At 41.2% G+C, this 13798-nt stretch overlaps 1 long non-coding RNA gene across 1 annotated transcript; it reads right to left on the bottom strand.

Annotated features, from left to right (window-relative positions):
* Positions 1-9013: 9013 nt before the first annotated feature.
* On the bottom strand, positions 9014-12876 carry LOC145539726 (uncharacterized). Its single transcript, XR_014077922.1, has 2 exons — positions 12673-12876; positions 9014-9544 (listed from the first exon to the last, which is right to left on the bottom strand). It is a non-coding gene; the product is annotated as an uncharacterized LOC145539726 (long non-coding RNA).
* Between the last annotated feature and the right edge of the window lie 922 nt (positions 12877-13798).

The raw sequence follows: 13798 nt of genomic DNA, 5'->3' as shown, positions 1-13798 counted from the left end.
GGTAATCCTTAAACACCAACTCTATTGCTCAGTGCTAGGCAGAAAGAAAACAGAAGATTGGGCTTCATTATTAAGAAAGCAGAATAAATCAAAGCTGATGGAAATAATACTGTTTAATTACTAGCGGTGTTCCCTACCTGGAGAACACATACTCATCACTGATCATGATATTTTAGGCTCTAGTTGTCCTGGGAGGGATACAGTATAGAACACAAAGCGTGATGAGCCTCAAAGAATGAAATTAGAAGACATTTTGATGCAGAGGTGGCCTTATAGTTATGGGTTGTGGCAGCAGGAAGGGAGAAGAAACCTTATAGATGGTGGCAGTAGGTGAGAGCATTACTTTGCTAGCATGTGAGATGAGTGCAATTGTGCAGTAGTTTGAACATTCTTTGGCATAAACTACCGCACAATTGCACTCATCTCACACGCTAGCAAAGTAATGCTCAAAATTCTCCAAGCCAGGCTTTAACAGTACGTGAACTGCAAATTTCCAGATGTTCAAGCTGGATTTAAGGCAGAGGAACTGGAGATCAAATTGCCAACATCCGCTGGCTCATTGAAAAAGCAAGTTCAGTTAAGTTCAGTCGCTCAGTCGTGTCTGACTCTTTGCGACCCCATGAATTGCAGCACATCAGGCCTCTCTGTCCATCACCAACTCCCGGAGTCTACCCAAATCCATGTCCATCGAGTCAGTGATGCCATCCAACCATCTCATCCTCTGTCGTCCCCTTCTCCTCCTGCCCCAAATCCTACCCAGCATTAGGGTCTTTTCCAGTGAGTCAACTGACAGGGATCAAGACAATCCCCATGAAAAAGAAATGCAAAAAAGCAAAATGGCTGTCTGAGAAGGCCTTACAGATAGCTGGGAAGAGAAGAGAAGCGAAAAGCAAAGGAGAAAAGGAAAGATATTCCCATCTGAATGCAGAGTTCCAAAGAATAGCAAGGAGAGATAAGAAAGCCTACCTCAGCGATCAATGCAAAGAAATAGAGGAAAACAACAGATTGGGAAAGACTAGAGATCTCTTCAAGAAAATTAGAGATACCAAAGGAACATTTCATGCAAAGATAGGCTCGATAAAGGACATAAATGGTATGGACCTGACAGAAGCAGAGGATATTTAGAAGAGGTGGCAAGAATACACAGAACTGTACAAAAAAGATCTTCACGACCCAGATAATCACGATGGTGTGATCACTTACCTAGAGCCAGACATCCTGGAATGAAAAAGCAAGAGAGTTCTAGAAAAACATCTACTTTTGCTTTATTGACTACACCAAAGCCTTTGACTGTGTTCAGTTCATTTCAGTCACTCAGTCGTGTCCAACTCTTTGCAACCCCATGAACCGCAGCATGCCAGGCCTCCCTGTCCATCACTAACTCCCTAAGTCCACCCAAACCCATGTCCATCGAGTCGGTGATGCCATCCAGCCATCTCATCCTCTGTCGTCCCCTTTTCCTCCTGCCCTCAATCTTTCCCAGCATCAGGGTCTTTCCCAATGAGTCAGCTCTTAGCATCAGGTGGCCAAAGTATTGGAGTTTCAGCTTCAACATCAGTCCTTCCAATGAATATTCAGGACTGATCTCCTTTAGGATGGACTGGTTGGATCTCCTTGCAGTCCAAGGGACTCTCAAGAGTCTTCTCCAACACCACAGTTCAAAAGCGTCCATTCTTCAGTGCTCAACTTTCTTTATAGTCCAACTCTCACATCCATACATGACCACTGGAAAAACCATAGCCTTGACTAGACGGACCGTTGTTGGCAAAGTAATGTCTCTGCTTTTTAATATGCTATCTAGGTTGGTCACTGTGTGGATCACCACAACTGTGGAAAATTCTTAAATAGATGAGAATACCAGACCACCTGACCTACCTCCTGAGATATCCGTATGCAGGTCAAGAAGCAACAGTTAAAACTGGACATGGAACAATAGATTGGTTCCAAATAGGGAAAGGAGTACGTCAAGGATGTATATTGTCACCCTGCTAATTTAACTTATGTGCAGAGTACATCATGAAAAATGCTGGACTGGATGAAGCACAAGCTGGAATCAAGATTGCTGGGAGAAATATCAATAACCTCAGATATGCAGATGACATCACCCTTATGGCAGAAAACTAAGAGGAACTAAAGAGCCTCTTGATGAAAGTGAAAGGAGAGTGAAAAATATGGCTTAAAGCTCAACATTCAAAAAACTAAGGTCATGGCATCCAGTCCCATCACTTCATGGCAAATAGATGGAGAAACAATGGAAACAGTGACAGACTTTATTTTGAGGGGCTCCAAAATCACTGCAGATGGTGACTGCAGCCGGTGACTGCAGCCATGAAATTAAAAGACACTTGCTCCTTGAAAGAAAAGCTATGACCAACCTAGACAGCATATTAAAAAACAGAGACATTACTTTACCAAAAAAGGTCCATCTAGTCAAAGCTGCAGAGAAGGCAATGGCAACCCACTCCAGTACTCTTGCCTGGAAAATCCCATGGATGGAGGAGCCTGGTAGGCTACAGTCCATGGGGTCGCTAAGAGTTGGACACGACTGAGCGACTTCACTTTCACTTTTCCCTTTCATGCACTGGAGAAGGAAATGGCAACCCACTCCGGTATTCTTGCCTGGAGAATCCCAGGGACGGCGGAGCCTGGTGAGCTGCCGTCTGTGGGGTCGCACAGAGTCGGACACGACTGAAGCGACTTAGCAGCAGCAGCAGTCAAAGGTGCAGAGAAGGCAATGGCAACCCACTCCAGTACTCTTGCCTGGAAAATCCCATGGATGGAGCCTGGTAGGCTGCAGTCCATGGGGTCTAGGAGTCAGACATGGCTGAGCAACTTCACTTTCACTTTTCGCTTTCATGCATTAGAGAAGGAAATGGCAGCCTACTCCGTGTTCTTGCCTGGAGAATCCCAGGGATGGGGGAGCCTTGTGGGCTGCCATCTATGGGATCGCACAGAGTAAGACACGACTGAAGCGACTTAGCAGCAGCAGCAGCAGTCGAAGCTATGGTTTTTCCAGTAGTCATATATGGATGTGAGAGTTGGAAAGTAAAGAAAACTGAGCACCGAAGAATTGTTGCTTTTGAATTATGGTGTTGGATAAGACTCTTGAGAGTCCCTTGGACTGCAGGGAGATCCAACCAGTCCATCTTAAAGGAGATCAGTCCTGAATATTCTTTGGAAAGACTGATGCTGAAGCTGAAACTCCAGTACTTTGGCCACCTGATGTGAAGAACTGACTGACTGGAAAAGACCCTGATGCTGGGAAAGATTGAAGAAAGGAGGAGAAGGGGATGATAGAGGATGAGATGGTTGGATGGCATCACCAACAGGATGGACATGAGTTTGTGTAGGCTCTGGTAATTGGTGATGGACAGGGAAGCCTGGCATGCTGCAGTCCATGGGATTGCAAAGAGTAGGACACGACTGAGCGATTGAACTGAACTGAACTGAGTAGGTGAGATGGATAGCAGAAGCTCTGGGTTAGATTCCCAATTGTGAGAGTTAATGTCTCTTGTGGAGAGTAAATGGAGCCCAGTTTTCCAGGATTTCCCAAGGTCTCTAAGTATCACCTGACTCATAACTGGTTTATGTGACCTTGCCTGAGTGGTGGTATTGGTCCCTGATACCAGGCCAATATGGCCTTCTTGGGTAGCTCAGTGGTAAAGAACTCACCTCCCAATGCAAAAGATGTGAGTTTGATCCCTAGATTGGGAAGATACCCTGGAGTAAGATATTGAAACCTGCTCCAGTATTCTTCCCTAGAAAATTCCATGGACAGTGGAGCCTGGCGGGCTATTGTCCATGGGGTCACAAAGAGTCAAACATGACTTAAAGACTGAGCACACACAGAAACACCAGGTCAGTAGAGTGTAATCATTAAGAATCTTTGAGAACCAGTTCACCTGCATTTAAATACTATCTCTGACATGGGAGACCTGGGTTCGATTCCTGGGTAGGGAAAATCCCCTGAAGAAGGGAATGACAACTCACTCTAGTATTCCTGTCTGAAAAATTCTACAGACAAGGAGCCTGGTGGGCTACAGTCCATATTGTTGCAAAGAGTCAAACATGACTGAGTGACTAGCACTTTCACTTTCTGATATGTGACATGAAGTTACCTTACTGAGTGTCCCTGAGCCTCAGTTTCCCTATCTGTAAAATGGGCTCCTCATAAGGCTGTTGTGAAGGTTAAGCAAGCTGATAGATGTCACATGTTCAGAGCAGTTGGACATGATGAGTGTGAGCCATTATGTTTACTTCCTCTGGTTCCTGCAAAGGTTTTTGCTCTGGAAACTTGTGATTCACTCTCTCTCCAATTTTTGGGACAGGATTTTTCTCCTGTGACCTCAATTCTCTGACAGATCTATGAAGAACTGTTCATTTTCAGTTGTTTGGCTTTCTTCTTGTCCTTATGACCAGAGCAACGACTTACAAGCTCCTCACATATTGGACTGGCAACTGAAAGTTGCCATTACTTTTATAGTAATTAGAAGTGATTTCCAGCAGCCTAATCAGTACATATTTATCAAACTAAACTGTGCAATGCATTGTAGAGATGCAAGACTCAGACAAGCTCATGGTATGGTTTGGGAAATAGAAGAGACACGAAATGATGACAAATGAAGCTGGGTGAATTTTCCAGGTGCTAAGAGGGGGGAGGAAATCAACCCTGAGTATTCACTGGAAGGACTGATGCTTAAGCTGAAGCTCCAATACTTCAGCCACCTGATTCAAAGAGCTGACTCATTGGAAAAGACCCTGATGCTAGGAATGATTGAGGGCAGGAGGAGAAGGCGGTGACAGAGGATGAGATGATTGGATGGCATCATCAACTCAACAGACATGAGTTTGAACAAACTCCGGGAGATAGTGAAAGGCGGGGAAGCCTGGCATGCTGCAGTCCGTGGGATCACAAAGATTTGGACATGACTGAGCGACTGAACAACACCACCACCAAAGAGGGGAGAGAGTTCTCTGCTAGATAGGGTAGTCAGATATGACTCCATAGGCAAGGAAAAATAATGTAATATAAAAATAATATATTAAAAATATGAAAGTGGAAAGCACAAATTTTGCTGGGTGGGAGGCAGGGTATAGGTCAGTTCTCCTTAGGAGAGCAGATGGGAAGATTGGGACCAATTTATTATCGCTGTCACAATAATGTTTTTTGTTTGCCCTTCTTGATGGCAATCAACTTTGAGGTCTCAATATTTCTAGTATGTAGTGTGATATCTGGCATAACTAAGCAACTTATAGCTGTGTATTAAATATTTGACCTCTAATTTTTCTTTCCCTCATCTGTATTTAAGAATGAAAATAAAGCTACCTATTGGGAATTCCCTGGCAGTCCAGTGGTCAGGACTCCAAGAATCTACTGCAGGGGGCACTGTTTCTATCTCTGGTAGAGGAATCAAGATCCCAAGCGCAAAAAAACACACCATAAAACAACACAAAATCCTACTTTATAGGACTATAGTGAGAATTTATTTATTTATTTTGCCACCCTGCATGATATGTGGGATTTTAATTCCCAGACCAGAGATTGAACTTGTATCCCTTGTATTGCAAGCACTCAGTCTTAACCACTGGGCTGCCAGGGAAGTCCTCATAGTGAAAATTTAGATGAGATGGTACAGTTAACATAACTTAGAACACTCTCCACTCAGTGATAATTATAGTGTCTTTTAAAGGGTAGCTATTACTTTTTTTTCCTATTAATATTAGTGCAAAGACTTGAGAATTAGGGAATTAATTTCAGGCAGTCGACTCTTGCTACATGCTCACTTTGCTTCCTTATCCCTTTCATTGGTACTAAAGCGGTGATTTGGTGAAGGGCATCCATTGGCAGATCTAAGAAAACAGCAGCTCATCCTTTTGGCCGTGGAGGGTTATTCTTCTCTGGACTAGAGTTCCAATCCAGTGCTCCATTCCTTTATTACCTTTCCAGATCCACCCTGCCCAGGGGATAGAGGGCTGCCTTCCAGAGAGTGACTTGCCTTTCTAAAGCTGCTGCCTGCTGAGTGAAGATTTGGGAACCATCCTGCTTCCCAGTTGGCTCAGCTGGTAAAGAATACACTCGCAATATGGGAGACCTGGGTTTGGTCCCTGGGTCCTGGAAGATCCCCTGGAGAAGGGAACAGCTACCCACTCTAATAGCCTGACCTGGAGAATTCCATTGATGGAAGAGCCTGGTGGGCTACAATCCATGGGGTCACAAAGAGTTGGAGACAACTGAGCAATTAACACTTTCACTGCTTCAAATATGATTCTTTGTTGGGCTCCACCACCCTTTTGTGGGTTCAGTTCACATGTCAGGCAGAACCCAAAACATTTTATTTACATAGTCACAGAGAAGACTGGTGTAGAAATCACACTTGTTTTCCACTCTCTCTCTCTTTTTCCTCCCCATAAATGACAATACATGGCTCTTAGCACTTCAATAGACTGTGAATTGGTTCGTGTGCAAGATGGAATTAGTGAAAGGATATGACTGAGAATAATTTTTTTTTCTCTTTTCTGTGTTTCATTTTACAGTAGAATGGGTTCTGAACACCTTCCAGATTCTCTTCCTTCTGATCACACTGTCTATTATAATTCCGCCCGATGGCAAACTTTTCCTTATTGACTCTAAATTACATTTAATCCTGTTAGGATCACTTTTTATTGAAAGGCATGCATTGTGATGGCATTGATGGGAGTCCAGAAGCCAAGATACCCAGCTAGAGGAAAATAAACTCTTGGAGTTTCCTAATGCTTGTCATTTTCATGCTGGGCCCAGCTGTGTAGCCTCTTGAAGGATGTAGAGGATTGGGGTGTTCAGTGCTGATAATGGTGGGCTCCTGGGTGGTGTGGAAAACTCTCCACCACAAGGAAATAATCTTTTGAGCCCAGTGGACTAAGAACCAAAGGCCATTTTGTGCTAAGATAGTATAATTCTATTAGTGAAAGGCCCTTACAGGGGGAAATTGCCTGTGCTAAAATCTGTGCACAAATTAAAATAACTGGGCTAAGGGGGGAAATATCTCTATAAAAGGCTTTATAACTCTAGTGGATAATAATATCCTTGTCACATTCAGAGTTGGGGACCTAAAGATACAGGGGCTTTTTTTAAACAACATATGGGCCTTCCCCACTAAACTTTAGACTGGACAATACATCCATTCTTGGGTGCTTCTTCAACAAATTTGAATGCTATGCCAAAGTGTACTTTTGTTCTTATCAAGAAAAAGGAAGAACAGAAATGTCGGAATATTATTGCTGGGTGTTAACACCTTATAAGATTGATGTCATGTAAAAGCCCTATTTTGGCTAAATGTTTTGCGTCAGAAAGTTCCTTGTAATTTGCATGGGATTTTTTTTTGGCAAGGAGTATTGTTAATATTTCTGTTTTGATATGGCTTGTAAAATTTATTTAAACGCACACCTCTGTTTGGAACAGCTTCATTAGGAAGGGGTGAATTGGGAAAAAGAAAAAGCTGTCAGCACGAATGCTGTTCCTTTTCCAGGGTGACAGAAATCAAAAGTCCAAAGGACTATAGCAGTTGAATAGCTAATTCCATGTATCACAGAGCTGTCTGCACGGCAGGCCCTCCTCACTGATTGGACGACAGCTGCAGATTTAAAGTTTATGCTACATTTCTCTAACTCTATGACAAAGACAACGTGAGCAACAGACTGTCACATATTTGAAAATTATGCTGTGCAAGTAAATACACAGTTCATAATTCTATAAAAGGATGAGGGCAACATTTATTGTGGAATTAACCTATAACAAAACAGATAATTCTTTGAGCTCTCACAATGGACTAGAGTATCTAGTCCTGGTACATATTTTTCCTAAATTATAGCAAAATTAAGATAGTAACCAACTGGTTTTACTTCCTCTTGCCTTTCTGTTGGTGGGCTGCAGTCCATGGGGTCGCTAAGAGTTGGACACGACTGAGCAACTTCACTTTCACTTTTCCCTTTCATGCATTGGAGAAGGAAATGGCAACCCACTCCAGTGTTCTTGCCTGGAGAATCCCAGGGACGGCGGAGCCTGGTGGGCTGCCGTCTATGGGGTCGCACGGAGTCAGACACGACTGAAGCGACTTAGCAGCAGCAGCCCTTCTGTCTCCTTTCATTCTCTTCCTCCTCCCGACCTCTCTCTTTTCCTTCCCTCCTTTTCTCCCTTTCACTTGTTTTTTCCTATCTCATTCTCTTCCTAACTCTCCATCTACTCACTTATTCACTCACCCACTTGTTCACTTAGTCCTCTTATCCTTTCATGAAACATGTATTAAGAACTTATTTTAGCTCAGGCATGGTATGACTACATTTCTATTAAGACACATACAGCTTTGGTCCTCATGAAGCTTATAATTTGTGTAGAAATGGTGCTGGATTCCCCAAACAAAGACCTACCTGCTTAGGCACACGCCAGAGTTGTACCCTCCCTCTCCTATTTAAAAATTAAGCTTGGTATATGATACTTAGAGTAAAGCATTGGAGCAGTCATCATGGGAAATAAAATCTTGCTGGACATCTTAAACTTACTTAAAAGTTTTGATTTTCTTCTTAATTTCAAAATCCATATGGTGTTGGAAGAGACACCATTATCCTGTCAGAGCTTAGGGCCTCTAAAAGTCTTAATTGAGAACATGTGGGGAACAAGTAATTAGATAGTGACATTGAACAAGTAATTAGAAGTGTGATGAGGACGGTAAAGGAGAAGCACAGAGTGCTATGGAGCATGTGACGGGGGGCCTAACCTCCCTTCTTTTTTCTTGATGAAATCCGAGACATGCACATTTCAGACTACAACGGCATCAACCCCTTGAAAGGGTTTATGTTTACAGTGTGCCTGCAGTGGGTAAGGGGTGGAGAGAAGTAATCACTCTTACTGACTGCCTATGAATTGGATAAAAGCACAGTTCTGGGCAGACTAAGAAGGAATTGAAGACCCTTGAGAAAGGATTTGCAGGGCGAGGATAAAGATTTTTTTACCCTGACAAAATTGAATGGTTGAACTATCTTGACTTCAAAAAAGTAAAAATCATTTTCTTTATCTCCAAATGGTAAGGAAGAAGATAAAGGGAAGGTACACATAATGGACACATCACTGGTGTTGCATGGATAAACTTTAAACATTCTGCTCCTCGTGGCTTTGAGGTCTTCTGGAGGCATAATAGAAAATCTGTTGACATAAAGACTAATTCCTGGGGTGGCTTTATGATAAACCGGAAGTAGGAACATATATTACATGGTCCTTAAAATGTCTGGTGGAAAATTGTATGGGAACCATAGGAAGAATGCAGTACAGTCTATTGATAGGCTACAAATCAGATGTTATAGAAAAATTGGGTGACAGCAATTCTGTGGTGTTTCTGGAAGTTCCTGTTTCTGTGGCTTTTGGCAATCTCATTTTTTGGGGAGAATCAGAGCAGCCGGTTTTCTCAGTTCCAATTGTGGCTGGATGGATGAAGTCTTTTGGTCAGGAGTGGCTGTACCTCCTTCAAGAGTGATAGAGTCTCAGAAAAAAATGCGATAGTTTAAATATTTAATGCTGTAAAAAACAAAAGAAAAACAGGAAATGAGATATCTTGCTATGAAGCAACGTATTCCTGTTAGGGAATCCCACTCATCATTTTTATTTTCTGGCATATTTCCCCACTGTACAGTTCTTATTATTCAAATTTATTAAAGTTTAAAAAATTTAGACCTTAAACAAAAAACCTTTCTGTCCCCATAAGCTTAAAACTGAGGACACGTATTATATTGATTGTTCACTTCCTAAGATGCTTTATCTTTGGTCTCATCTGCGCTCTACCAGTGTGAGCTGTTCTAAGAGAAATAGACTATGCTGAGCCCTGGTGAAAATTTGAACATCTATGTGTCCTCGAAGCATACCTATGAGATATACTGAGAGCACAGCAAAATTGAGAATCCCCGCTGTGGGGTATCCAGAAGTCCTTTATTTGGCTGTTAAACTGTTCATAGAGCTTATCACTTTCAAGTGGCGACAGAAAATCATTGAGAAAGATCCTTCCTGTCCAGCAATGACAAAGAAAACATCCCTGAGTATCAATTGTCCTGGTGGTGATTGTTCTGAGCTCTGGGCACATGCAAAGTGGCTTGCCAGGCAGCCCTGAAGGTTTTACTCGAAAATATGATTTTTCCTAAAGTTTTGGGGGTATGGGTTTACTTGTGTTTTAATAATTATTATTCAAAGATTTCCCTTATGAGGCTGAAATGTCCTTCTGTAATGCTTCTAAGGGAGAATAATAGATAAGGGAAGAAAGCATACTAAAAAGAGGCCAAGACTGAAGGACTAGCAGGAGATCACTGAGGGCATTCCTTAGCTCTCAGAAGAGTGAAACATCAGCAGCTGAAAGGTGCAGATCCTAGTTAATAGCCTGGCTTCCAGAGCCAGACAGGGCTGAATTCCTTGCTCCACACTTTCTAGTTCTCTGAGCTTGGCTGGGCAAATTAACTTTTCAGAACCTCAGTTTCCTCATTTACAAAATTAGCTGAAAAATATTTCCTTCCTTAAAGATAATATAAACATTAGTTGAGAGAATGTCTGTTAATCTCAATTAGATTGTATGTTTCTTTAGGTAAAAGAATAAGGACTTTACAGAGCTAGTTGAAAAATACTGTATGAGCAACTACTGTATGCTGGTCATGTCTTTCTCCAGAGTGTTACCCCATTCCATTGTGGTCAGTTTCATGTTCGCAATGCAGTTAACACTTAAATATACTTCCTGAATTTATTGAATAAAAGTGACCTATTTAGTGTGAGTCAACCTTTCTTCACCTCTCACACCCTCCTTAAAATACATGGGACTTTTAATTTGGGCAACCTATTATTAAAAAGATGGAATGATAAAATGTCTTCACAGTCTCCCATGTCATAGTTTTTCCTAGGGACATGCTTGATTAAAATTTGACACAAGGGAAGTTTTTTTATTTTTTATTTTATACAGGATGAAATATATGCAAAAGACCATGACTATGTTGCTATCATAGTTTGTATTCTTGAAGTTTGGATCTAATTTTTGATTTAGGCGTTTTGCCCCCAATGAAATATTGTATGTTATAATGTAGCAGCTAATAAGATCTGATACAGTGACTTTAAATTGAATTTCATTAAAAAAATAAGAGCATAAAATGTCTTCCTAATAGTCTTAATTAGGGAAAATGGAAGATCATAGTATTTCTATATTAATGCACCAACTTAGATAATTGGGATAATATGAAATGTACAGTGAGAAAATTAGGAAGTCTGGAAGCCAAGGGAAAAATAACCCACTACTTTCCAGTTTCTAGGGTTTTTCGTTTGGACAAAGGAGGCTCACCAGATGTCAAACACATTGTCTGAAAGTAATTATTCTTTTTCATGCATGCAAGTCAGTATTGTACTACCGCAGCCCTTGTTTTGTAGTGACTACTTTCCTGGGAAAGGCATTGTTCCCAGCTCACTGCTTCACAACTGCCTCTCGTCTCTTGATTAGGACATTGTATGAAAACAGTGCATCCCTTGCAGGGTTCTCACTAATCTCTCTCCTTTCATCCAAAGCCTTCCCATTTTTCAGAGAGCTCTGCCTTTGCATTTTTAATTGAATGCTCCTAAAAGTTGATATTCATGAATTCTGCTTTCCTGAAATCTCTGTTCACACCTCACTATGAAGGTCTTATCTGTCTCTTTTATATTTCAGTCTGGTTGGAGAGTAAAATTAGTTGTGATTTCCTAATTGGAAGCTACATGGGGCATCCACATGATGATAACTGTACTGAGAACTCAATCTACCCAAGCACTCTGAAACAGAAGGTCGCCATTTTGTAAAACCATAGAAAATGCTACCAGGCATTTTACAGAATTGTCAATCAGGATAGAATGGACACTAATTGCTTCTCCCACAGCTGTTAACATTCCTCTTCAGTGGCCAAGCAACCCTTAAGACAGGAACAAACTCTTTTAGATGTCTGAAAATTTCCTACAAACTGAAGTACAGGTTTCCAAGGTGACTTCTGTGCCCAGCTGTCCATTGATTAACATGAATGAAGAGCTAACATTTCTGAACAAATAAAGTATTTTAGAGAGAATGATCTGATTCTCCCGAAAGGATGCAGTGATCAGACAAATAAATTTCCAGTTTATAATTTTGGGGAGTGTTTGTGTTATTATGGTATTTTTATTTTACTTTTAACAGTGTTCTCAAAGTAGATATAAAAAGTGAGCATATCAAAGGATGGATAAATCAATCCAATAGGGTCCATACTCATAACGAGTTATTAAGACTTTCTTCTATATTTTTATCTAAAAATTTAAAAAATGTAAGCTTTGCTAGTATTTAAAGTAAATACTTGCAGTAGGAAAAAAATTTGCAGTAGGACATGTTTATAGTTCATAAATGGATATACATATATTGTGATTGCATGCTCTGAAAATTTTTACTAATGGGAGTGTATGTTAGTTATCTATATTGGTGTATAACAATTATTCCATAACACAACACCTTAAAACAGCAAGCATGTACAATCTCACAGTTTTTATGGGTCAGGAATCTGGGTGTAATTTAGCTTGCTGCCTGTAGCTCAAGGTCTCTTATGAATTTGAAATAAAGCTGTTGACTAGGGCTGTGGTCACATTTTAGGCTGAACTAGAGGAGATTCTGTTTTAGGTTCACTCACCTATTTTATTGGTAAAATTCAGTCCCTGTCAGACTGTTTGAAGGCTTAAGTCCTTCACTGGCTGTTAGCTGGAGGCCTTGCTCCTTTCCTTGCCTTTGCTCACAATATGGCAGCTGACTTTCCTCCGAGAAGATGAATGAAAGAGGTAGAAAAAGTATCCAAGTCAGAAGCCAAACTCTTTTACAACTTAATCTGAGAAGAGGCATTCCATCAATTTTTCCATATTCTATTTAGTGAAATTCCAAGTTCTAGTCAGTGTTCTGTGCTTAGTCACTCAGTCATGTCTGACTCTTTGTGACTCTTTCGACTGTAACCCGCCAGGCTCCTCTATTCATGGGATTCTCCAGGCAAGAAAACTGGAGTGGGTTGCCATGCCCTCCTGCAGGGGATCTTACCAACCCAGGGATTGAACCTGTGTCTCCTGTATCTCCTGCACTGGCAGGTGGGTTCTTTACCACTGTTCAGTAGAATAGAATAGGATAGAATCAAGTCAAACAGAAATGAGTTTCTGAATCTACCAACTAAACAGGAGCGGGTTATTTGCTTGCTTGCTTGCTTTATTTCAGTTGTATCTGACTCTTTGCAACCCTACGGACTGTAGCCCGCCAGGGTCCTCTGTCCATGGGATTTCTCAGGCAAGAACACTGGAGTGGGTTGCTATACAAGGATTTAAATACAAGGAGGTAGAGATTTAGGGGAACTGCCTTAGAGACTACTTACCACAGAGCACATGATCACTTTTTTTTTAGACAACAGGTCTGTAGACTCTTTTGTAAAAATTCAGATTGCAAATAGTTTAGGCGGCATCGTCCAAATATGATCAGCATTGTATATTCATCTTCTTTTTACTCTTTAAAAATATGAAATTTTTCTTAGCTTGAGGGTCATACAAAAGTAGACCATGGGGCAGATGATTCCTTCTGACTATTGTTTGCTAGGATGTACTCTAGTAGACTTTGAGGTAGATTTTGGCTCAAAACTCAAGATTTCTAATGATTAAAGCTATCCAATGATAGATGGACAGGAAAGCCTGGTGTGCTGCAGTCCATGGGGTTGCAAAGAGTCAGACATGACTGAGTGACTGAACTGAACTGAACTGAATGATAGAACGGGTTTGCTCAAAAAA

This window comes from Giraffa tippelskirchi, chromosome 1 (genome assembly GCF_054371585.1).
Source record: "Giraffa tippelskirchi isolate mGirTip1 chromosome 1, T2T-mGirTip1v1.2.pri, whole genome shotgun sequence".
In the NCBI taxonomy this organism is placed as follows: Eukaryota; Metazoa; Chordata; class Mammalia; order Artiodactyla; family Giraffidae; genus Giraffa; species Giraffa tippelskirchi.
This window is presented reverse-complemented; position numbering and strand designations above follow the sequence as displayed.